The sequence below is a fragment of the Pipistrellus hanaki genome, assembly GCF_964339955.1.
Source record: "Pipistrellus hanaki genome assembly, chromosome: 14".
Taxonomy (NCBI): Eukaryota; Metazoa; Chordata; class Mammalia; order Chiroptera; family Vespertilionidae; genus Pipistrellus; species Pipistrellus hanaki.
Window position 1 is genome coordinate 5,042,168 of NC_140516.1, and position 25,219 is coordinate 5,067,386.

Sequence of the window (25,219 nt, forward strand, 5' to 3'; positions counted from 1 at the left end):
TTGTTTAGGTACCATTTGTCCTGTTCCAGGAAGAATAAGAGGATAAAGACTATACGTCTTAAGGAGCCCCAGTATATCCGAGAGTGTCCTGCTGGAAGGATAATGAGGAAAGGCTAGGGCAGCTTCTTCATGTTCTCGCCCTCTCCCTTTGTGTGCTTCCGGGTGTCTCTCCCTCCAAGGCTGTCGCATGAGAGTGGGTGAGGCACCTAGCACCACTTTTCCTAGGTTTATGTTCTCCTGAAGCCTGCGCAGGTTACCGTCCGGGGCTCCACCTAAGACCTCTCTTTCACTTAGGAGGACAAGGCTGAGGGACGTCTTGACTAAGTACAAGGATACTTTTTAATCCATGAAGGACAAGATTTAAATAGATGTGTTATGTTTGTTATCTGTGATCTTCTTTTCAAAAAGAACAGTTCTCATACTCAGGCTGACATGAGTTAATCACCAGAGATGATCTCTATGAGACCCGACTGAACAGACCCAGAGAAACAACTCACTCCAAAGGGTCCGAGCATCATCATCTTCCTCAGGAAGCCCCATCTGTGAGGGTCCTGGTGCCCCTCTCCCTTCACTCCACCCGAGCTTCCTTCAAGGCTCTCACCGCCATCTGGCATTGACTTCTGTCTTTCCTTCTTCTTTGTTTACTGTCTGTGTCTCCCACTGCAGGTGGTGCATTGCGAGATTTTGCCAGTTTTGTTCATGTGCACATGTGTGATTCCCACAACAAGGATTTGTGGTAACACAGGGATGGGGAGAGAGGGAACTAATAATTTTTAGGTGCTCTGTGCTAAGAAATTTTACATATTCTACCTCATTTATTCTTATCACAGCCCCAGGAAATATAGATTGTTGCTAAATTTTACAGAGAAGAAAGCCCAAGTTCAAACATCCCCTGCATGGAATTGTGTGTTTCTCTGTGTGTGTGTGTGTGTGTGTGTGTGTGTGTGTGTGTGTTAAAATGGATATGAGAACTACAATCAGAATTCCAGAAAGGCCTCTAAGAGTTAAAAGATCTTAACCAGGGAAAATGCCCCAGTATGATGGAAACCCAATACCAGACAGGGTTAACTAATCACGCATGTGATGTCAGCTCACATTTATTGGGGCTTCATGCTGCCAGGTACTACGCTGGGTGTCTCATTTGGGCAGGTGCTATTCTCACCCTCATTTCACAAAGGAGAAGGCTGAGGTAAAGAGGGACCATGTAATATTCTACATAGCTAGCGAGTAGTGGAGTTGGGATTTGAATCTTGATAACTAACTACGGGGGCCCCAAATTTTAACCAAAGATGGGATGGGAGGGAGGTGTGATTTGTAAAATGAATGAAAACCAAACCAAACTAAACCAGTACTCCCCCTATCCCTCCCTCCTCACCCCACCCCCTCACTCCACTCCCACCCCCACCCCCACCAAGGCTTAGATTCAGAGTGTAAGCCACTTTGTTAGTGAGAATGGTGATAACAGTATCAACTAACCTTTGCATAGCACTTTGCATGTCTCAACATCTCCTCTGACTTCCTTGTGCTTCCCACAATGACTCTGAGCTGCCGGCAGGTGTGTGTTAGCTGTTCCTCATAGCTGACAGCTGGGAGGAGGGCTCCGGAGGGGAAATGACTTGCTCAGTGAGTCTGTTCCGTGAGGAAGCTACGCTGGCTCTCATTTAGCTTCTCGCTGCTGCAGGACCGGAGGCTGGTGGGTTCTGGGTGGGAGGCAAGTCTGGAAGGAAAGATCCTGCTTGGGGGGAGGGAAGCCCGAGGTGGGAGGAGGTGGACAAGGAAGGGTGTACGCTTTCCCCGCCCAGCTTTGTGGACAAGCACTTTACATCTTTGGTCTTTGAGGGCCAGCGTGGCCACGAGCCTGAGGTGCTGGGCTGGCAGAGTTACGAGCTGCTCCAGAGTGAGCAGGGAGGAGAAGGATGGATAATTTAAGAGACTGATACTCTTGGGTTTTATCTCAGTAGTAGACTCCCAAGTGGTGGTAGCAAAGAGTCCGAGGATGAATTTATGGCGTCATGGGCCACAAGGTTTCCTCACCGAGCAGGTCCTTCTTGGAGGCTTTAGGAATGTCTGAGCCTTTTTGTCTTTGAGGAGAGGCTTACTCTGTCACCAGCCACGTGGTGCTCAGCACTGGGATTTGCACTTAGTAGGTGCTTAATAAATGGTGAGCCAACGTGTTTGCTTCTCTTTTAAATCCTGATTTTTGTAACCAGGCAAACCGCTCTGTGCTTTGATTATTTCACACTTTGTCACATCCCATGTAGTCTTGTCTAAGAAGCCCTGATATTTTACTTATGGGCTTGTACATGCTCAGTCACTGTCACAGTCTTATGATTCAGTTTGTAGATGGTCAATACACCATCCAGATATGAGCTGTCTGAATCCAGATTTTTAAATGTGAAGGACACCTTTTCTCACTAAAAGGCCACAGAGGTCTTTGGAGAAATGGTTAATTTCATGCTCGGGCCAGAGAATCTTCAAGATAAACCTGGAACAGTTGTGGGTCAGAATGAAAGAAAGCTGTCTGGTCACTGGGATTGTATCAGAGCCCTAGCCCAACTTCAAGACAGTCATTCAGGGTTATTTGGGAATAAAAAAATAACTGAAAGGAATGATACAAAATAAAAGTAACTGGTTGCTAGGGCATCTAGTTATTATTCTGAAAACAAGTGATTAAAGAAAAATAACAAAATGAGCTACACCAGTTTTTATAATGATTTACAATAAAACATAACTGCCTACATATACAACACCAGCCCAGAACTGTTTCCATCGCCTACAACCAGTAGCAGGAATTTGAGGCTGTAGGACAGAAGGAACTGTACGGATCATTTAATTTCACCATCTTCATCAAATTCAATATCTTCTATAAAATCTCCAATAAAAGTCTGCCTACAACATGCTTGAACACTTCTGGGAATTTGAAATCCAGACAGCCCATTCCATCTCAGATACACTGTGAGTATTTGAAAGCCCAATCTGGTGGGTGTTAAATGATATCATGGTTTGGTCTTAATTTTTATTTTACCAATTACTAATGAAATTGAGTAATTACATGTGTTTAGTAGTAGTTTTCATTTCCTTGTTGAAGATATATCTTTTCAACTTTTTGCCCACTTTTTCAACTGTATTTTTTTAAATAAATTTTTATTGTTCATATTATTACAAATGTTCCTTCCCCCCCCCCGCCCACCATTGCTCTCCTCCACCAGGTTCCCACCCCACCCTCTGCCCTTTCCCCACCCCACATTGTCCTCATCCATAGGTGCACAGTTTATGTTCAGTCTCTTTCCACATCCCCCTCTCCCCTTTTCCCCAAGAATCGTCAGTTCACTCCCCTTCCATTCCTCTGATTCTATTATATTCAACAGTTAATATTGTTCATCAGATTTTTTTTTAATTTCCTTGGTTTTTAGATTCACTTGTTGATAGTAACGTATTTATTGTTCATAATTTTTATCTTTATTTACTTTCTCTTCTGAAAGAACCCCCTTCAGCAATTCATATAATTCTGGTTTGGTGTTGATGAACTCCTTTAGCTTTTTTTTTATTAGTGAAGCTCTTTATCTGACCTTCGATTCTGAGTGATAGCTTTGCTGGATAGATTATCTTTGGCTGTAGGTTCTTACTATTCATCACCTTGAATATTTCTTGCCATTCCCATCTGGCCTGCATGGTTTCTGTTGAGAAATCAGCTGACAATCGTATAGGTGCTCCTTTATAGGTAACTACCTTCTTTGCTCTTGCTGCTTTTAATATTCTCTCTTTGTCTTTTGCTCTTGGAATTTTAATTATGATGTGTCTTGGTGTGGTTCTCTTTGGATTCCTTTTGTTTGGAGTTCTGTGCTCTTCCTGGACTTGTAAGTCTAATTCTTTCACCAGGTGGGGGAAGTTTTCTGTCACTATTTCTTTCAGTATGTTTTCGATATCTTGCTCTCTCTCATCTTCTGGGACCCCCATAATTCTGATGTTGGTTCGCTTGAGGTTGTCCCAGAGGTTTCTTACATTATCTTCAATTTTCTGGATTCTCTTGCCTTCTAGTTTCTGTGGAGGAGTGTCTTCTGGCTCTTTATGTTCCAAATCTTTGACTTGATTCTTGTGATCTTCCATTCTGTTTTTAGGACTCTGTATAATATTTTTTTATTTCAGATAATGTATTCTTTATTTCTTGTTGATCCCTTATCATTTCTTGTTGATTCCTTATTAATTCTAGTTGATCTCTTTTCATATCCTCATAGATCTTATCCATCTTTTCTAGGAAATTCTTGAAAAACCTTATAAGCATAGATTTGAACTCTATATCCAGTCGCTTTTTTGTCCTCCATTTCTTTCGTTTGTGATCTATTTCGTTGTCGCATTTCGCAGCTACAGATGGGGCGGAGTTTCAGGGTGGAGTCTACATCTTTGGCTTCTGTCAGCCCCGCCCTATGCGGCTTCCTGGGTCTCAGGGTCCTTTAGTACTCGCTGCACATGACTCTGAGAGAAAGGTGCTCTCGATTTTCGCCTGCTACCAAACAGTCTAGGCTTTCCCCCAATGAGCCCGGTATTGGGGTTCAGTTCAGTTGGAAGTGGAGTTGGCGTTCAGAGCAGTCTGGAGCCCCTGTCTCCTTCCCACCAGGGCAATTCTGTGACACAGCCAACCGTCCCTTCTTTGCGCGCAATGTGCGCACCTCCGGGACCTCCTTTCGCCGCTCCCCCGGGGTTCCGCCTTACAGCCCAGCTCCCTGTGGATGAGCCTGGGTCCCCGGGGGTCTGGCCTAGAACTGGGGTTCAGTGAGTCAGAACTGTGGCCCAACACAGTCGGAGCATTTATCTCCTTCCCACTAGGGAACACCAGCCAGGCACTCAGCCTCCCTCCTCTCCGGCTCTGTCCTCTCCGGCTCTGCCCTTTCCACACGCGCCGCGTGTCTCTGTACCTTAGGCTTTTATAGCTCCTCCGTGCTTCCTTCTGGTTTTCTCCTTGCTTCTCGTTGTAGAATTTCCAGTCAGTCGACTTTCCTGTAGTTCTGGGTAATGTCCATTTTATATTTTAGTTGTATTTTATTGAAATTGTTGTGTGAGGCTGCGGCTAGGTGTTTACCTGGGCAGCCATCTTGGATTCTCTTCAACTGTATTTTTAAATTAAATTCTAGGATTGTCTTAGTCTGTTTGCCTTGTTATAACAAAAATGCCATAGACTGAGTGGCTTATAAACCACAGACGCTCATTTCTCTCAGTTCTAGAGGCTGGGAAGTCCAAGATCCTGGCACCATTTCCTGGTTCGTAGATGGCCATCTTTTAAAGGTGAGTTTACAAGAGGAAAGGGTAAGAGAGCTCTCTGGGCATCTTTTATAAGGGCACTAATCCCACCCATGAGCACCCCCATTACCTAATTATCTCCCAAGACCCTACCTTCAAATACCATCACATTGGGAATTCGGTTTCAACATAAGAATTTTGAGGGGACATAGTCTATAGTTGAGGATTATCAGTTACATTACACTAGAGGCCCAGTGCACAAAATTCATCTACTGGTGTGGGGGGATGTCCCTCAGCCCAGCCTACACCCTCTCCAATCTGGGACCCCTCGGGGGATGTCCAACATTCCTCTCACAATCTGGGACTTCTGGCTCTCAACAGCTCACCTGTCTGCCTGCCTGATTGCCCCTAACCACTTCTGCCTGCCAGCCTAATCACCCCTAACTGCCCTCCCCTTCAGGCCTGTTCACCACCAACTGCCCTCCCTTGCAGGCCTGGTTCCCTCCCAACTGCCCTTTCCTGCAGGCCTGGTCCCCCACAACAGCCCTCCCCTGCAGGCTTGGTTCCCTCAACTGCCCTCCCCTGTGCACCTGGTTTCCCCCAAATTCCCTCTCTTACTGTCCTGGTCGCCCCCAACTCCATCCCCTGCAGGCCTGGTCCACTCCAACTGTCCTCCCCTGCAGGCCTGGTTCCCCCCCCCCCCCCCAACTGCTCTTTCCCACTGGCTCTCACCAACAACTGCCCTCTCCTGCCAGCCATCTTGTGTCGACATGGGGGCAGCCATTTTGTGCAAGGGCATGATGGTCAATTTGCATATTACCTTTTTATTATATATGATTCTTTGTTGGCTATATGTACTATAAAAAGCTTCTTCATGTGAGGCTTTATAGTTTTACTTTCTATGTGGTATTGGTTTTTTTTGAGAAGTATAGTTTTCCAGTTTTAATGTAATCAGATCCATCTTTTTCTGTGGTTTTTAGTCTTAACATGCTTCTCCTTTTATTATCTTATACATTTATTATTTTATAAAACATTATAATTTGATTATTTAAATTATCTTATAAAAAGATATAATTCAATTATTTAAATTTTCGAATATAGAATTGACTTTAGCATATGGTGTGAGATAGGAATGCAATTCATTTCAATCCATATTGGTGCCAATTGTCTCAGAATAAGATGTGTAATAGTCTTCCTTTCCCACTGATATGATTACATCACACCAGATCTGTAATTACAAAGTCTCTTCTTGAAAAAAAAAAAAAAAAAAAAAAAAAAAAAAAAAAATATATATATATATATATATATATATATATATATATATATATATATATATATATATATATATATATATCTTGGTTATGCAAAAAAAAAACAACTTTTTAGCTGTAATACCAAAAGCATAGCCCATAAAAGAATAAAATTTGTATATATTGTACTTCACCAAAATGAAAAACATCTGCTCATTACAGAAATCATTAAAAGGCCAAGTTCCAGACTGGAAGAAAATATTTGCAAAATCATATTTGAAAAGGATTTGTACTTAGAATATATACATCTAACATAATAATAGGGAAATATGCAAATTTGTCCATTACAGCATCACATCACGACGGGATCTGCAGGTTGCCCTCTGCTCAGGCAGCTGACAGGGCCGGGGCAGGGGGTAGGATAGGCTATGAGAGGCACACGAATGGAAAAGGGAAGGAAACTGCACGCGGAAGGGGGTGGCGACCTCGGGGGCCTGGGGGTGGCGAGGGGCGGGTGCAGGTGGCACGGAGCAGGGAGACCCGCCCAGACGCCGGAGGAGGTTGGTGGTGCCTTTGGTAGGGCGGTGCCCACAGTCCAGGGCGGAGTGGAGGACGGTCCGGCCTTCTGGGAGGAGGCGCTCCTGCTGTGTGGCACCAGCGCCCAGGCCGCACAGGCCTCTGCCACCCTCGCTGGGCCGGCGTCCAGCAGAGGGAATGGGAGCGGGACAGCGGTGGGGAGGCCGGGAAGGAGGTTGAGGGAACACCTGGCCGGAGCTGAGCCCTGGGCTGGTGGTTTACGCCCTCCCACCCCCACAACGGGAGCTTTAAGAAGGGAAGGAGGGTGCTCGCTTCAGCAGCACATATACTAAAAGAAGGGAAGGAGGGAGGGAAGAACTTTATAAAGGAGTCAGTAGAGAGCAGAGTTAAGGAAAGAGGATGTATGAGTGAACTGTAGGAGCAATAATGAAAATCAAGTAGAGTGTGTACTGGGGACAGATTTTAAAAGTAGGGGTCAGGAAAGAAAAAAGATAAATGATAGTGAATAATTGGGCAGATAGATAGATAGATAGATAGATAGATATTAAAACAGTAGAAGTAAGTAGAGAAGAGTATATGGGAAAGGTAGGATGAGAGAGAAAGAAGGAGGGAGGAAAAGTTTTAAAGGGGAGCCGGTAGAGCTTAAAAGGAGAATGGGAAGAAGGAGGAAATGGGGAGGGAGCAAAGCAGGTCCAAGGCAGGAAGTGAAGGAAAAATTAAGGTGAGAAGGAAGGAAAAGGGAAAAGAGAGGAGGGGTAAAGATAAAGGAAAGAAGGAATGTGGGGAGGGAGGGAGGGTAGGAGAAAGATGGGAAGAAGGATGATGGAACAGAAGTAGGAAATAAAGAGGAAAGAAAAGTTTATAAATGATGGGTCAGTAGAAAAAAGTGTTACATAAAGGATAGAGAAAAATTGTGTGAGAGGGAGAAGCCAATACCATTGTGTGTGAAAGGGATAAGATTACAAAAAAGAAAAGTTAATAGGGGCAACCAGGCCAGCAGGAGAGGGCAGTTAGGAGTGACTAGGCCAGCAGGGGAGGGCAGCTAGGGGGATCAAGCAGGCAGGCAGAGTGAGCGGTTAGGAGCCAGAGGTCCCAGATTGAGAGGGTGCAGGTTGGGCTGAGGGATTACCTTTTGCACGAATTTTGTGCACAGGGCCTTTAGTTTCTTAATAAGAAAACAAACAACCACATTTTATTTTATTTTTTAAAATATATTTTATTGATATTTTACAGAGAGGAAGGGAGAGAGATAGAGAGCTAGAAACGTCGATGAGAGAGAAACATCGACCAGCTGCCTCTTGCACATCCCCTACCGGGGATGTGCCTGCAACCAATGTACATGCCCTTGACCGGAATCGAACCTGGGACCTTTCAGTCCAAAGACCGACGCTCTACCACTGAGCCAAATCGGTTTCGGCCAAACAACCAAATTTTAATAATGGACAAAAGCTTGAGCAGACACCACCAAAAACAGTATATGGATATAAAATAAGCACATGAAATAATACTCAGTATTATAACTTAATAGGGAAATTCATTTTAAAACTACAGTGAGGTACCATTACAGAATGGGTTAAGTGTTGCCTAACAATTTTAAAACTTGCTTGCAATCCTGTAAAAAAAAAAAAATCACTTTTATTTGCTAATTTTATTGAGGGTTTTCAATCACATTAATTAGTGGGTTTTGTCTGTGGTGTGTGTGTGTGTGTGTGTGTGTGTGTGTGTGTGTGAGAGAGAGAGAGAGAGAGAGAGAGAGAGAGAGAGAGAGAGAGGGAGACATCTTTGTTATTTCTACCTGGATGCTTCTCTGGCATCTCAAATTCTATGTGTTAAAATTATATTCATGATCTCTGTTTTCCTCTATCTCAATACAAGACACTGACACTTACACAGTGCACAAATTCTACCTGTCCCATCCCATGCCGCTACATTAAGTCAATCACCAATGATGATTCTACTTTCTAAATAGTGCTTCAAATTGGCCATTTCCCATAACCCTCCAGGTAATCTCCAGTTTTAACATGATCTTCTGCTTCCATTTAATTCCTTCCAATCCCTCCTCCAACAGCAACCAGATTCATCTTCCAAACACAAAAATTTCATTATATAACCTCATCATCACCATCACCAATGCTGCCTGATTAAAATGTTTCAAAGTTTTCACCATTCATTTGTATAAAGTTCAAAATCACTGCTAGTTTAATGTAATGCTTTAAATTATAAAGCATTTGCCAAGAATTATTGCAATTGCAATTTGAACATTTAAAATAAGTTTATATCTAAATGAATTCATGCTCATGGCCATTTATGACATTTTAAAATTTATTTATATTTAGTCTGTTATGTATGGAATCATATATTTTGTGGAAGGGTATTTGGATGCCATTTTCAGTTTTTGGACAATGGAGACTGTTTATATATTGCCTTTATATTTGGATAATAACTTGGCCATGTATTAAGTAATGGGTCAAATCTCTTCTACTTTAAAACTGTGGACATTGCTCCACTATCTTCTAGCATCTGAAGTGTTTGGGAAAATGCCTACCACCAACTTTAAACACAATGAACGTTTTTATCCTAAAATTTTGGGTGGTCTTTTGGTTACTGAAAGTTTTCTTCAATAACATTTTTAATTTTGTTTTATTCCACTTCTTGGTTCATTTTCAGGAACACCAATTATTTATATACTAGAGGCCTGGTACAAGGGTTTATGCAATGGTGGCGTCCCTCGGCCTGGCCTGTGGGGATCAGGCTGAAACCGGCTCTCTAACATCCAGTCAGCTGGTCGCTTACGCTTTTATATACAGAGATTGGGTCTTTATTGTTTCTTCCCTGAGATGATTACTTTTCTACTAATTTAATTTATCTGATAATCTCCACTACATTCTCAAGATTGTTCTCCATGTCACTCATACAATTTCCTGTCATGCCAGATCTGTTCCTTACTGCTTCTTAAGAACTGCATGATTTTTATTTTTCTTTAAATAAAATTTCCTTATTTTTTCGGTTTCTTCTTTTCTCATGTAACATTGTTTCATTATTCCTTCTTTGATTTCTTGACTATATATTCTCTGATGTGAGGTTTCATAAAGTTCATTTCCTTTTTCTTTGGTCAAAATTTTTCTTTTTGCCTAGAATGACACTTCTTTCAAAATATATTAAATATGTCTTTTGCATACTATGTTCTTTTTTAACCCTTATTATTTTAAGTGGAATGTTTGCATTGGTCTTTGCAAATTTCCTGGAAAATTTATTGATTTGAATTTGCAATTTTTACTTTACAGCAATTATTATATTTAACCCTAATAATAGCAGTACTATTATTATTTTCATATAGAAGATTTTAAGAACATGAGAAAAACATAAAATTGGAATATTGTGACATTTGGATGATAAGGAGTACCTTCAGCAATAGAGATCTAACTTTTTTCATCATGATGTATGCAGTGGACTGGAATGTATCTGCCTTAAGCTCCTGTGGTGAAGCCCTAACTCACAATGTGGAGTGTATGGAGACATGGTCTTCAGGAGTTAATTAAAGTTAAGTATTATAATAACTATGTACAATGAGAGTGGGTACTTGAAAACTTGGGGGGGGGGGGGAGTCACTTTGTAATGTATATGATTGTCTAACCACTAAGCTGTGAAACTGAAAATTAGCCTATATAATAGAGAGATAATATGCAAATTGACCATAACTCCAACACACATGATGGCCGCCCCCATGTGGACTTAAGATGGCCTCCACAAGATGGGCAGCAGAGGAGGGGAGGGCAGTTGGGAGCAACCAGGCCTTCAGGAGTGGGTATTTGGGGGCAATAAGGCCTGCATGGGAAGACATTAGTAGGGACCAGGCTTTCAGGGGAGGGCGGTTGGGGGTGACCAGGCCTATAGGGGAGGGCAGTTGGAAGGGGACCAGGCCTGCAGGGGAGGGCAATTAGGGGGGGACTAAGCCTGCAGGGAGGACAGTTGGGGGTGACCAGGCCTGCAGGGGAGGACAGTTAGGGGTGACCAGGCCAGTAGGAAAGGGCAGTTAGGAGTGAACAGGTCAACAGGGGAGGGCCATTGGGGGTGACCAGGCCAGCAGGGGAGGGCAATTAGGGGCAATTGGGCCAGCAGGGGAGCAGTTAGGAATTAATCAAGCTGGCAGGCAATCAGATAGGCAGGCAGACAGGCAGGCAGGTGAGCAGTTGGGAGTCAGCAGTCCTGGATTGTGAGAAGGATGTTTGACTATCCTCAAGGGGTCCCAGATTGGAGAGGGTACAGGTTGGGCTGTGAGACGCATACACTCACACACACACATACCCTGCCCAGTCCACGAATTTCAGGCACTGGGCCTCTAGTATAAAATAATATTAGATGTCAACTGTAATTGAAAAATAAAATTTAAGAAAAGGTTAAGTAGGTTACAAGAGTAGGATCCTAATGTTATGATTGCGAGCTTATAAGAAGGGAAAGAGATTTCTCTCTTTCTCTTTCCTGCCTGGTGAGGACACAGTGAGAAGTGGCCATATACAAGCCAGGAAGAGAGTCCTCACTAGAGACAGAGAGAACTGGCACCTTGACTTTGGACTTCCCAGCCTCCTAAACTATGAGAAAATAAGTTTCGGTTGTTAAGCCACCAATCTATGGCATTTTGTATGGCAGCCCTACCTGACTAATAAAATGTACTAATACACACAAAATATCACAAGGCAAAAATCACAAGAAACCTAAGTATAATTAAAAAATAAATTTAACTAATTTTTTGAAATAATATAAGAATTAATAAGTGTAATGTTTACAAAATTAAATAAGGATGGTGGTAGAGAAAATACTTATTTTATTAGTCACACACACACACAACTAGAAATGTACCTTGTAATATATGTGCAAGATTTACATGTAAAACAACCATTATTCTTTAACTAAGAAATATCAAACAAGAAAGACACTAAACTGCAAGGCCAGCTCATCCTTAGAGAGGAGGATAAACATTGTAAAGATGTCTAATGATTTTAAATTAATCCATAAGCCAATAAAATATGAATTTTATATTTTGGAATACATCAAGAGTATTTTTGGAGTTGCACAAGCTGATTTTAAAATTTGCCTAGGATAAAGTTTAGGTAATAATAAAAACATTTTGGAAACTAGAGTAAAACATATTATTATGCTACAATAATTAAAAAATTGGTAATGAAGCAGAGATAAGCAGACAGGAATTGAAAGTATAAATATAGATCCACATAACTGTGGCATTTGAAGTAAGATAAATACTGCCTACAGTATGTTCCCATACAGAGGCTCTGCGATGTAATTCAGCCTTTGGAAATAGCGAAAATAAAAACACCCAGAGGAGGACTAGAGGAGTAAGTACCAGAGGAGACAGCAAGGTTATGAAATGAGCGCCTCCAAGGACTCCTCGCCGACAGGAAAGGGACAGAGCCCCGGTCACTGTGGTGCCGCTCATCTCCTGTTTCCCAGCCTGGCCCCAGTCTCTGCCTTGCTGTGGAATAACTGGCCTTAAATTTATATTTTAACTATAAATATGACATACACATGATAAAACATTCAAACTATGGAAAGCAAACTGTTCTCATAACTGCTTCTCTTTTAGTTTCATCCTATCTAATAAAATAGTAATATGCAAATTAACCACCACTCTAACACACAAGATGGCTGCCCCATGTGGTCAAATTTGGCTGCCCCCATGTGGACACAAGATGGCCACCACAAGATGGCCAGCAGGGGAGGGCAGTTGGCAGGGACCAGGCCTGCAAGGGAGGGGAGTTGGGGGTGACCAAACCTGCAGGGAAGAGCAGTTGGGGGTGGGGGGACCAGGCCTGCAGGGGAGGGCAGTTAGGGACAAACAGGCTGGCAGGGGAGTGGTTAGGGGGTGATAAGGCTGGCAGGCAGAAGTGGTTAGGGGCAATCAGGAAGGCAGGCAGGTGAGCAGTTGGGAGCTAGCAATCCTGGATTGTGAATGTCCAACTAAACGGGCAGTTGGACATCCCCTGATGGGTCCCAGATTGGAGAGGGTGCAGGCTGGGCTGAGGGACACACACATCTGTGCACGAATTTCACGTACCAGGCCTCTAGTATTTAAATATTTATTCACAGACTCATTTCGTTAAATGTATATTTATGAACTGTCCAGAGCCAGTTTTGGTCTCCCTCAGATCATGAAAAGTTTAGATGTTCAGGGCAACTCTTGTGAAGACCAGGTTTTCAAATTCTCCACCAGGGACATCCTAGGTCGCTTGTGCTTGCAGGTGTGCTCAGGTAGCAGCAGTCTGTGCTTCCAGCATCCCTTTCCCCAGCCCGTGGGCGATACTCATTCCATTTCTGCCGGGTTCTGCACCTGGACACGGAGGTCAGGATCTCAACCTCAACTCACACTTCTACAGGGACTGATTTCACGCGTGACATGGGTGGACTTACATGAGGCCGTTCCCTTTTATCCCTCCTTCCCCCATGACAGAGCACCACCGAGCCCCGCTAAGCAAGGAGCCGCAGCAGGCACAGCAGCACCCAGCGGAGGCCAGAAAGCTCCACGCTGCTCCTCCGCCTCACCCTGCGCCTTCCTCTCCATAGCCATGCCTGCCTGTGTGCACACAGGTTCCCGCGGCCCCCTGGGAAAGAGTGTTTCTGAGCAGAGGGGTGGGCTAAACCTCGCTGGGAATGGACTGAGGGGACAGTGCCAGGGAAGGAAAGAGATCTTGCAAGGAGTTGGCTATAGAGGAGAGCAAACTAAGAGGGAAGCAGAGAAAATATTAGCTTGTTTTTAAACAAAAAATTGATTTTTTTGTTTTCTAGCAGGAAGGGACTAAGTGGCAGAAAAAAGACTCATCTTCCTGTGCCTTGTAAGTTATTAATATCTAAGTTACAGTGGAACTGGGAAGAATATTCAGGTAATTTGACTGAATGTGCTCACTTTAAAAAATTATGCTTGCATTTCCAAAGACATTTTACTGAGTCCCATCTGACTGTAGAGGGTGACCTCAAATTCTCCACATTTTGAGTATGCTATTTTCAAAGGAAGATACAAGCTGAATGCACATGATAGACAGGCATATTTCCATTCTATCTCCTATGCTGCCATCTAGTGACAGTTCTAAGAGAAGTGTAAGCAGCCCAGGGTCCAGAACAAGACTGAGGCCTGCCCATGCAGTGCCCTCACTAAGCTGGGGTGTTTCCAACTGAGCCTAGAGAAACACCCCAGATGTTTACTTCTTCAACAAAATGAAACCACTTTGTCTCCCTAACATGGGGAATAAATATAATGGCCAGGCACTTCTATTTAGAAGAGGTACTCCTACTACCTGTCAGAAAATTGATGTTTATTTACTTATTTTGGTTTTAGAGAGGAAGGGAAAGATTAATGTGAGAGAAATATGTATCTGTTGCCTCCCACACACAACCCCGATGGGGATCAAATCTGCAACCTGGCTATGTACCCTGATCAGGAATAAAACCTGCCACCTTTGGAGTATGGAACACTCCAATCAACTGAGCCACACTGGCCAGGGCTGTACAGGATCTTAAATTTCCCTTAGGAACTTATGAAATGGTGCTGGGGGGAAAATAGAACTCACCTTTAAATTTATGGAAAGTATTATTTTTGCCGACAATTTCAGATTTGGTTCAATAGCTTCTCTGCCTCTCATGATCTAAGTCAAAGAGTAAATTCTAAACAATGTCCCATACTCTAGGCTAAGCTCTCTGCCTGCATTATTTCATATAATCACCCCCCAACCCCCCAGAACTCAACCACAAGTATCTTTTCCAACTTAAGAACAAAATTCAAATTGACCAGTTGCTAGGTGACCAAGATGCAAACCCAAGTATGTTGCCCTAGGGCCCAAAGTCTTCATTAAATCCTGCCTATCCTTATTAAAGATTAGTATTACGTATGCATCTGACTTAGACACCACCTCACAGAGCACACACTGCCCCCAGGAAATGGGTTATCGCAGTGGTCCTGCAAGGGGGTCCTGCACCAGCATATCACCATCACCTGGGAGCTGGTTAGAAACAGAAATCATTTGGCCACAGCCCAGACCTACTGGAAAGCCATTCTGGGTGGGCCCAGGAATCAATGTTTTAACAAGCCTTCCAGGTGATTCTGATGCATGCTCAAATTGAGAACCATTGGGTCTCTACTGTACCGTTTGCTTTACTCATTTACATTCCAATTCCTCTACTTGACTACCCACTAAACCTTAGTTCCTTCAAGCTAAGGCTGTTTTACCCATTTTTTCTACCGCACTTAGATTGAATAAATTAATAAAGAATGTGGAAGCCAAAGGTTTTAAACAACCTATCTTACTCATTGGTATAGGACAGAAATTTCAACAGTATTAAAAAAACAAACTAACAAAAAAAAAAAAAAAACTTGGCGTTGCATAGGGAGCCAGAAGAATAAAATAAAAAACTAAATAAAAAACTCAGAGGTTGCATAGGGAGCCACAAGAATAAAAGGGTTCAGTTTGGTAAACCTGTTATGGTGGAAATTCAGCGGAACATCGAGGGGCAGCGTATTTTCATACAAGAGTGTATTCAGAGGCAGTGCTTAGACTCATGTTCCACTGCTAGTCCATTTCTAACACAAATTATTCCATTCACCCACTAACGTAAAGCAGTTGTAAAATCTTCTCCCAAGGTGCTCCTAAAAGGAGGAAAAGGCTGCAGTGCCATGTTGGTTACCACAGGCTACCGAATGTACTGACCTATCTGCTCCCGGTTTTATGGCTCTAAGAAATACAAAACAGACTGAGAAGACATCACCCTCTGGAGTACTTGCTTTATTTTTATAGGGAACAGAAGTTTATTCAGGATAAAAATGTAAACTATGAAATCTAACATACAAAGGTCTTTCTTTTGCAGGACCCTATGGTTGCTGTCAAAATTGCAAAACTCATTACATTTAAAGTGGTGTTGGTCCAGTCAGAAGTTACTCCACACACAAAACTGCTCCACACTGATGGTAGGTCCTCAAAACGGCCCTGCTAAGCAAAGATCAGGTCTTTTGTGAAAGGTAACTTCAATCACCCCAGTCACACACACTCTGTGGAAATCCCACTGGATGAGACTATTGCCAGCAAAGCCATCTTCTAAGACTCCAAACTAAGTACAAGGCCAGGAGGAAGACAAAGTTCAAGTTTGAGGAAATAAAAAATAGGCAAAACAAATGATTCTTCCAAAGCTGTGCTTTTAGATGTTGCTTAAATCCTTAAAATAATTTCCCAGGAGAAAATTAAAAAGGTGGTAGTATGCAAAATATTCCATTTTTATGAATAATTGTCATTAATACACCAGAAACGGACATGATTATAAAAGATACAAAAAAATCAGAATGTTAACATTTAATAGAATTAAAGTTTGAGCTGAAGGCTGCTGAACAGAATGTGGGACACAGCACTGTTTGCTAGACTGTAAATAATTAATTTCACTCAGAAAAATTTAACTTAGATTTCAAAATCTACTTTGAGCTACATTTGGATTAAGTGATTTTTGATTTAGGTAATTTGCTATTATTTAAAGTTCTCCAAGGAGAAGGCAGGGAGGTGTGTGCATTATAGATTTATAATTAGCAAGTTGAAACTGTTTTGGTTACATATGGTTTAATTATTTATTCATGTGGGTCTAAAATGCTATTTCAGTTTGTCAGAGCACAAGAGAACTTCCAAAGAAGTCAAAGTCACATCACATAAAAGTCAAAGGTAAAGAGATGGATAAATCCATTCTAACTTCTGGAAAACAACTGACACAGTGTAACACCATCACAAAGAACTTGTGGTTTAATTCAGTTTTGCTTTGACTTTTAGAGTAAATTTTAATAAGAATTTGGTGAAAAACAGGAAAATTCTGGTTTTACAGCTGTCCATAAGAAAGAAAAAAAAGTTGATAGTGATGGGCCTTAAGAATCAGTAAGCAATCAATCTATTTTCATATAGTGAATCTTGAGTCATACTTACAAACTGGTGATTAATATACTACAAGACTTTACAATCATCAAACTTCATGTTAGCTGAAACCGGTTTGGCTCAGTGGTAGAGCATCGGTCTGCAGACTGAAAGGTCCCAGGTTCAATTCCGGTCAGGGGCATGTACATTGGTTGTGGGCACATTCCTGGTAGGAGGTGTGCAAGAGGCAGCTGGTCGATGTTTCTAGCTCTCTCTCTCTCTCTTCCTCTCTGTAAAAAATCAAAAAAATATGAAAAAAACAAAAAAAACACTTCATGTTACAGAACTCCCAAATCAATGGAATTAACTTTTTTTCCTTTTTAATTATTCCTTCAACAGAAAGTCTTAAAACTGAAGTTACTGAAATTCCTACATTTTTATATGCCATTAAAACATGATTGTTCTTGTCAAAATTATGCAGGCAACACTTTCAAACAAGGTCAAGAAGTTTATATTCTCGCAAAAAATGTTTTCAGTTTTCTGTACTCGAGGTTACATAAACGAGAACAGTGGACTCAGGTCATTTCTTTCCACCCGCCTGGCCTGATGGCACTGAACCCCGTGCTCCAACGTCTCCATGCTGGGAAAGGACGGTGTCTGCATGCTCTATTGTGAAGTACCTCTAGATCTAAGGGAGCTTTTCTTTTCCTTTGCCTTTAGCGGAGGCGACCCACCGACTTCCTTTTTGTGCCCGTTTTCCAAGATACTACGTGAGTTTTTGCCTTAATGTTTTTGCCTGGAGTTTTGCGTGACTTCTCTTTGTGCACCTTCTCTTTGTGCACCTTCAGGTGCTGCCTGAGGTGGGAGCTCTGACTGAAGCATTTGCCACATTCACTGCACTGGTAGGGCTTCTCCCCCGTGTGGGTTCTCTGGTGCTGAATGAGGTGGGAGCTCTGGCTGAAGCATCGGCCGCACTGATCGCACTGATAGGGCTTTTCTCCAGTATGAATTCTCTGGTGCTGAATGAGATTGGAGCTCTGTTTAAACCTTTCTCCACACTCATCACATTTATAGGGCTTTTCCCCAGTATGGACCCGTCGATGCTGGATGAGATTAGAACTCTGAAAGAAACTTTTCCCGCAATCAGCACATTTATGGGATTTCTTTCCAGTATGGATCTTCCGGTGTTGAAAAAGGGTTGAGCTCTGACTGAAACTTTTTTCACATTCTTTACATTTGTAGGGCTTCTCATCCAGGTCTCTTCTCCGTCTACTCAAGCCTGAGTCAAACCGAATAGTCGTTCCCCATTTCTGCCGCTGCCAGCCTCTTTTGCGCTGGTTCTCAGAGGGCTTTGCTTGGCTTGCACTCCGAGGAACCTTCCCTTGGGTTGCACTCCGGGAAATCTTCCCTTGGGCTGCGCTCCGGGAAATCTTCCCTTGGGCTGCGCTCCGGGAAATCTTCCCTTGGGCTGCGCTCCGGGAAATCTTCCCTTGACTTGCGCTTCGAGAAATACCTCCCTTCGGTTTTCCTAACCGCATTGTGAGAGTCAGATCTGTTCTTGCTTCTGAGAGTCCACTTGCTTCTTCTGAACTAATGCTTCTCTTCCTAGAGCTACAGAGCTCAGAATTCTCTGGGTGTAGAAGAAAAACAAAAATAAATTACAGATGATTTGTTAATTATTCAACTTTATACCTCTTTAGATCCATCAAATTTGCTTCCACTTTTAAATTTAAAAAGTATTCAATACATAGGAAAATAAAAACAATTCTGCAAAAAATACTTGTAAAATAATTCTAATAATTCTGGAGTTTAAACTTAATATTAGCAAATAAAAATCGTTTTAATATTTACTCTCAGGTTTAACTTCTCACTGGTAGCTATCTAATTAAGGAGTTCAAATTAGAAAAATGACAAATCATGCTTTTAATAACTACAGTGTCTCAAAAAATGTATACACACTTTAACAGCTGGTAGTTCAATTTTGAAAATGAAATGTATTTTAATAAACACTGCCTTTATATTTATTGAAAGTGTGTGTATACACTTTTGGGACACCTGTATTTGTCCTTATTCATTTAGCCATTCTACTTTCACAGCTATAGATAACAACTTTGCTCTAGCTTTTAGCATAAACTGTTTTGAAAGTAGGAACTACTCTGTAAAGAGCAGTTAAGTTTCTGTAAGTTAATTTAACAAATGCTGGGTGAGAAAAATGCCCATAAAGAGATGCTTTTTTTCTAGATTTGAATGATCAAAGAGGACAATTCTTTGAAAACTTGAGGATTGTGTTTTGAAAGATAAATATTTTAAAAGAACTTTTACAGGATAGCGAAAGAAACAGTAGGAAAAAGGGTGCAAAGGAGGAAGTTTAAATATAAAAATAGAGTTGGAATTTTAAAAACATCCAAATGCTAAATAAACTCAAAATTTCCAATAAATCTATTTACATATGAAATTATTTTTTAAAAAGGCATAACAAGCCACAAACTCTAAATAGGTGAAAATTTACGAGAAGCTAGGCTTAAAAAATAATACAATTATTGGAACTATTTTTCACATCAGATGTCAGGAAGTAGACAAAAAAATTATAACAGGCTTCTAAAGCAAATAATGAAAACACAAATGACACCATTGTTCTGCCATTGCTTTATCTTTTAAAAAAATATATTTTATTGTTTTTGTTTTGTTTTACAGAGAGGAAGGGAGAGGGATAGTTAGAAACATCATGAGAGAGTAACATCCATCAGCTGCCTCCTGCACACCCCCTACTGAGTATGTGCCCACAACCAAGGTACATGCCATTGACCAGAATCGAACCTGGGAACCTTGAGTCCGCAGGCCAACGCTCTATCCAATGAGCCAAACCGGTAGGGCTCTTACTTTCATCTTATTGTATAACTGAGAGTTCAGGCTTGATAGCACTGGGGAATTTATCTGGATATTCAATAATTATATCTGCTGCAATTATGGTATCAGAAAAAGCAAACTGCATTCAAAACAAAATTACAGCGATACGGCTACTCAGTCTTTAACGATGGTAAACATTTATAGAACATCTTACAAGGAGGCATTTGTTAGGTCCATGGTACTGGAGTTCAAAAAATGGCTTTAATAGTAATTATACCCTGAAAACACACACATTTACTTTTTAATACTATAGAAGTGAGACCTGGCAGGAAACTCAGGAGACTACCTAGTCCACCTGAAGCACCGGAGATGAGGACATCACAGTCCAGGCGGCCTGTGTGCCAGGCACGTGCCACCCCGCTCAGTCCTCCCGGCAGCTCCAGGCCCGCGCCTGGCCCGCACCGGCCGGCCCGCACCGCGGCGGCACCGCTCAGGCGGGCAGGCCCATCGCCGCCCTCGGCGCGGGCGCGGGGGCCGGGCGGCAGGAACGGGACCAGCCTGTTTTCACACAGAAACTGGGAGGACAATGAAGCAGCCACGCCGACAGCAGCGAGGTTACACAGAAAATGTCGCCAAGTCCCAGAGCAGCCGGTGCCCCCCGGACCTCAGTTCCCCACCCGCAGCGCCACTGAGGCTCAGGAAGCGGTCAGCCCGCCCCGGCCCCCCGCCCGCGCCTCAGGCCTCCGCGGCCCCCTCCGCCCCCGGCCCGGCCGCCCGGCCCGGCCCCCCGCCCGCACCCCCGGTCCCCCGCCCGCACCTCAGGCCTCCGCGGCCCCCTGCACCCCCGGCCCGGCGTCCTCCAGCGGTGCGGGGAGCGGAGGCCAAGGCCAAGGCCGAGGCCGCCATCCCCGGCCTGCAGGCCCACGCACCCCACCACGGCCTGCCGCCCGCTCCCCGCCCCGGGCCCTCATTCCCCGCGCTCACCCAGCCCCGGCGGGCTCCGCTTCCCGCACCCCCGGGACCCCACTCACCGCGCCTCTCTCCCCCCTGCCGCCCCGCTCACCGCGCCTCCCGGACCCCGGCCGCCCCCGCGCCGCCCCGCTCACCGCGCCCGCCGCCCGGCTCCCCAGCTCGGCGCCCTCCAGACGCCGGAAGTGCAGGCCCCGCCGCCGCTGCCACTCTAGGAACGCGCGGAGCGACTCTGTGGTCGCTGCCCCCGTCTCCCGGTGGGTTCCTCTCCCGCTCCCCCGAAGGCGTCCGCCCGCGCCCCTGGTGGCCGAGGAGCGACCTGCAGCCGGTGCTTCCCGTCAGGGCTTAGGGGCCGCCACCAGCCCCCAGCTCCAGGCTGTTTTCTGCACATCTGGCGCACTGACTCCCTGTAAGGGGTGCTCTCGGGGACCCCAACTGTCCCTGATCTTTTTCACGAGTCACCTTGTTTCATTCCCACCAAAACGCCCCGCAGGGCCGGAATGGTCTTATTCAAGAGATGAGAGTGGCTCGCCAGAGGTTATAGCAGTGGGGGTAAAAGGTTCATTTCCGGATATATTGGAAACCAAGGCAGAGAGTGTGCTCCAGTGTGCACCGTGAAAGCGGACCCCCAAGGATGGGGCGGGCTTTTCCCAGGGAAGTCTCCCGGTTTTCAGCATCCCCTTATTTATCCTTAGTAACGGTCTCCCCTGTTCTCTCTTCTGCAGCTCCTCCTCCTCAGCCAAGCCATCCTGAGCGGGGCACCCTCTCTCCTCTGCCAACTCCTCCACTCCGGTGGCTTCAGAGACCACCCACAGGTGCTGAAGACTCTGGATTGTGAACTCCAGCCCCGCTGAGATGCATTTCTTACTGGACTCCAGATTTGTCTACCCACTTGAGTACTCAGCACTACTTGCTTGTGTGATGGACATTGCAAACCTGACTGAGTGAATTTATGACCTTCACCGTCCTAACCTATTCCTTCAACAGTCGTCATCCCAGCAACTGATGGCAACTCCATCTGTCCAGGTGCTCAGGTCCAAACTCTTGATGTCATTGTTGACTCTTTTTCATCAAAACCCAAATTCAACCCATTGAAATTATATTGGCTTTATCCTCAGAATATATTCGGAAATGAACCTTTTACCCCCACTGCTATAACCTCTGGCGAGCCACTCTCATCTCCTGTCCGGATTATTGCTCTGTCTTCCTCGCTGGTCTCCCCAAAGTCTGCGCACAGCCCCAGAAAGATCCTCTTAGAATCCAAGTCAGAGGATTACCTTGCTTTTGTTCAAAACCTCCATAGGTTTCTGATGCCATTGGAACAAAAGCCCATGGCCTCACAGTGGCGCCCACAGCTGCCCGGGTTTGCTTCTTGCTCTTTGTTGTGTCTGCATTGCTAAGAACAGGGCTCAGCAGGTACAGGCACTCAGCAAGTGTTTGTTGAATGAATAAATTTGTAAGATACCTCATTGTTTACAAGTGTGTTTACATCTATTCTCAGGTCATTCATCTCTACTACAGTCTCGCGATGCAGGGATCGTTATGTCTGTCTTACAGGTCAGTAAAATAAGGCTGAGAGAGGGAGACTTTCCTGAGGTAACACAGTGTGTTGATGGTAGAGGCCAGAGTAGCTCAAGGTGGAATAAGGAATGCCAACTCAAGAATCTGGATAGTAGCTGGACTGTTGTAAAGATTAAATGAGATAAATGTAAGGGATTTAGCACAGTGCATAATACAAAAATATGAGGTGTTGCTATTACTTTTACTAGTATTATTTATTTATTTTTAAAAATATATTTTATTGATTTTGTACAGAGAGGAAGGGAGAGAGATAGAGAGTTAGAAACATCGATGAGAGAGAGTCATCGATCAGCTGCCTCTTGCACACCCCCTACTGGGGATATGCCCGCAACCAAGGTACATGCCCTTGACCGGAATCAAACCCGGGACCTTTCAGTCCCCAAGCCGACGCTCTATCCATTGAGCCAAACCAGTTTCGGCTACTTTTACTAGTATTATTAAATCACTATTAGAAGTTGATGCTGGTCGTTGAAGGGGGTGGGGGTGGGGAGCAATGGCCAGAGATAGTATAGGAAAAGCTGCGTGGACCTTGAGAAAGAAGTTACCTGCCAAGAAGGGCCCAGCTGGCTGACTGGGTTCAAATGTATAAGGAGAGCCTAGCAGCCCTTTCTAAACAGGGGCCTTTCAGACAAGCCACAGGCAGGGAGAAGCCTGCCCTGAACCACCTGCCTGCACTGCGTTCCTGACCTCCCTTATAAAGCAGTTCCTGGGATTTCAGCCAATAGGACTGAGGCTTTCCCCACCCAGTCAGAACAGCTGAGCATCCAAATCACCAACATCCTCACTGATCAATCAGAGCAGCTCCATTTTGACCACTCAGGACAGTGCCTTTTGGACCAATCACATTGCAAGTATTTGGAGTCCTCATTTGCATGAGGATGACCTGTCAGGGACCAGGCGGTGTGTATAAGCCAGCTCCCCTCTAGCTGACTGAAGGTTGTGCTCCCTCTCCCGGTGCTGAAACTAAAGTCATCTCGCTGGAGCAGCAGACGGGGGTAGAGCAGAGCTGTCCAGCCGCACGACCCTCTCAGCCTGGGGCTGCCTCGCCCCAGGGCTGCCTTACAGCCATGCTGCTTCATAACTGATCTGTAACAACACAGCTGTTTCATAGCCGTACTCCGCTTGACAGTTTCAAAAGCAAAAATGACCTGCTGGGACTGTTTGCTCTATGTACATTAAAATAAGATAACATTTATTTAAAAACATGTTATTGTTAGTCAGTCATTAATTAAGACTAACTACTTCCATGTCCCACGTAAAGGTGAATTACCTCGTTTAGCTTACCTGATAACAATTTGGCCAACTACAGAAGGCCCAGAGATGTGTAGATTAGAGAAGTAGAGATTTAGATAAAGAAAAATGAATTTTAAAAAGGAGAGAGAGATGAAAGTCATGAAACAAAGGTGTGTAGGTAGCCAAGAATGGGCAGAGTAGGAGGTGAGGATGGAGAGGGGCAAGAAATAGAAAGGATATGGGGTGGGGAGGAGGAGGAAGATTAAAAGAAAAAGGAGAAAGAGAGGGAGAGAAAACAAGCAGTGTTTTATGCCTTCTACTTAGTAGTATAGTTATAGTCGATTCTTACTGAGCGCTTACCATGTGCCAGACACTGTTCGAAGCACCTCCTTCCATATTCCTGTGTTATGATTGTTTCCAGGCATTTACTGGCCCTTTTTGAAGGTCACATCCCTGCCTATTGCTGACACCCATCCCACTAATGTTGATTTTAGGTGTGAATAGCATTGGCCACCTGCGTGTGAGTGAGTGGACATGGAGTATACCACGTCCCGGAAGAGGCTTTACAGCACTGCTTCTGCCTCCACGCTGCCTCTGCCTCTGCCTGGAGAATACTGTGTGCCACGTGGGCTGCTCCTTCAGTCGGACCTGAGAGAAGACATGTGGAGCAGAGATACATATGCCCACCTCAGCCGCCTGTAGTCCCATGTAACTTAACAAATAAATGGTCTGGTTGTAGTCACTGAGATTTTTGGTGTTACTTGTTTCTGTAACAAAGTTGACTAAAAAACCTCCCACAACTTTAAGATATAGGAACTGTTATTATCCTTATTTTACAAATGAGAAAATGGGCACAAGTAACTGGCTTTGCTTTTTTTTTTTTTTTTTGTAAAAAGGTTATCTTTATTGTTGAAAGTATTAGAGCCCAAGGTGAGTGGCTGCACATGCACATTTTTTGTGTTGGCTCTTTAAGAGGATGCCTGCATTTCCAGCCATCTCTCCCTAGCAGGCAGCAACCCCACTGCTTTTCACAGCCAGATGGTATGAGAGTATCTTTCTCAGTTCTGGTGCTCTCTGCTGGGGATCCAAGCTTGGGGTTAAGACCCCAGAGTTCTCAGTGGGAACCCCCCACAGCTGAGATTTCTTTCCATAACTTCAGCTGCTGTATGCTGGAGCCCCACCAGCCCTCTTGTGCCTCCGCCCTTCCTACCAGTCTCTATGTGGTCTCCACTTTCCATCCTTGGTTACAAGGTTCTCTCCAGCTGGCCCTCAGGCGGTTATTCAGGAAGTTTTTCTGTATTTTAGTTGTATTTCCAGTTCGGTCCTGGGAGTGTGTCTGTGCAGCATCCACTTACTCTGATGCCCCCTTGGAATCCGTCCCAGCTGTGCATATAACCTCCACATGATAGCATCTCTCCAATGGGTTCCAGGTTATTTTTAAACAAATTTAATTATTGAAAATGGGACACATATTTACAAAACAAAAAGGACAAAGGGGGAGAGACTGGGAGGGACAGATAGGGCAGCAAAGACATGGTATGCCACCACCTCTCCCCAACAGCACATCTTTCTGGGGAAACTGGGCTGAGGGTTTAATGGCTGGGGGTTCTCTGGAAAGAGTTTCCAGAGTGTGTCCCTGGCTCTGTGGTATTTGAAAGGCTCCTTCTAAGAAGAACAGTC

General features: G+C 44.1%; 3 long non-coding RNA genes across 4 annotated transcripts; 2 read left to right on the forward strand and 1 right to left on the reverse strand.

Moving 5' to 3' along the window:
- The first annotated feature begins 2,765 nt into the window (after window positions 1-2,765).
- On the forward strand, window positions 2,766-15,685 carry LOC311632847. Its single transcript, XR_014796839.1, has 4 exons — window positions 2,766-2,955; window positions 5,214-5,280; window positions 10,470-10,567; window positions 13,828-15,685. It is a non-coding gene; the product is annotated as an uncharacterized lncRNA (long non-coding RNA).
- Window positions 15,686-15,793: 108 nt separating this feature from the next.
- LOC311632844 lies at window positions 15,794-20,910 on the reverse strand. Its single transcript, XR_014796836.1, has 2 exons — window positions 20,788-20,910; window positions 15,794-18,539 (listed from the first exon to the last, which is right to left on the reverse strand). It is a non-coding gene; the product is annotated as an uncharacterized lncRNA (long non-coding RNA).
- A 118-nt stretch (window positions 20,911-21,028) lies between these two features.
- Window positions 21,029-25,161, forward strand: LOC311632845. Of its 2 annotated transcripts, XR_014796837.1 has the most exons (4): window positions 21,029-21,134; window positions 21,451-21,751; window positions 22,227-22,282; window positions 24,034-25,161. It is a non-coding gene; the product is annotated as an uncharacterized lncRNA (long non-coding RNA). The 2 variants fall into 2 exon arrangements; XR_014796838.1 differs by having other exon boundaries at window positions 21,046-21,751.
- The last annotated feature ends 58 nt before the right edge of the window (window positions 25,162-25,219 follow it).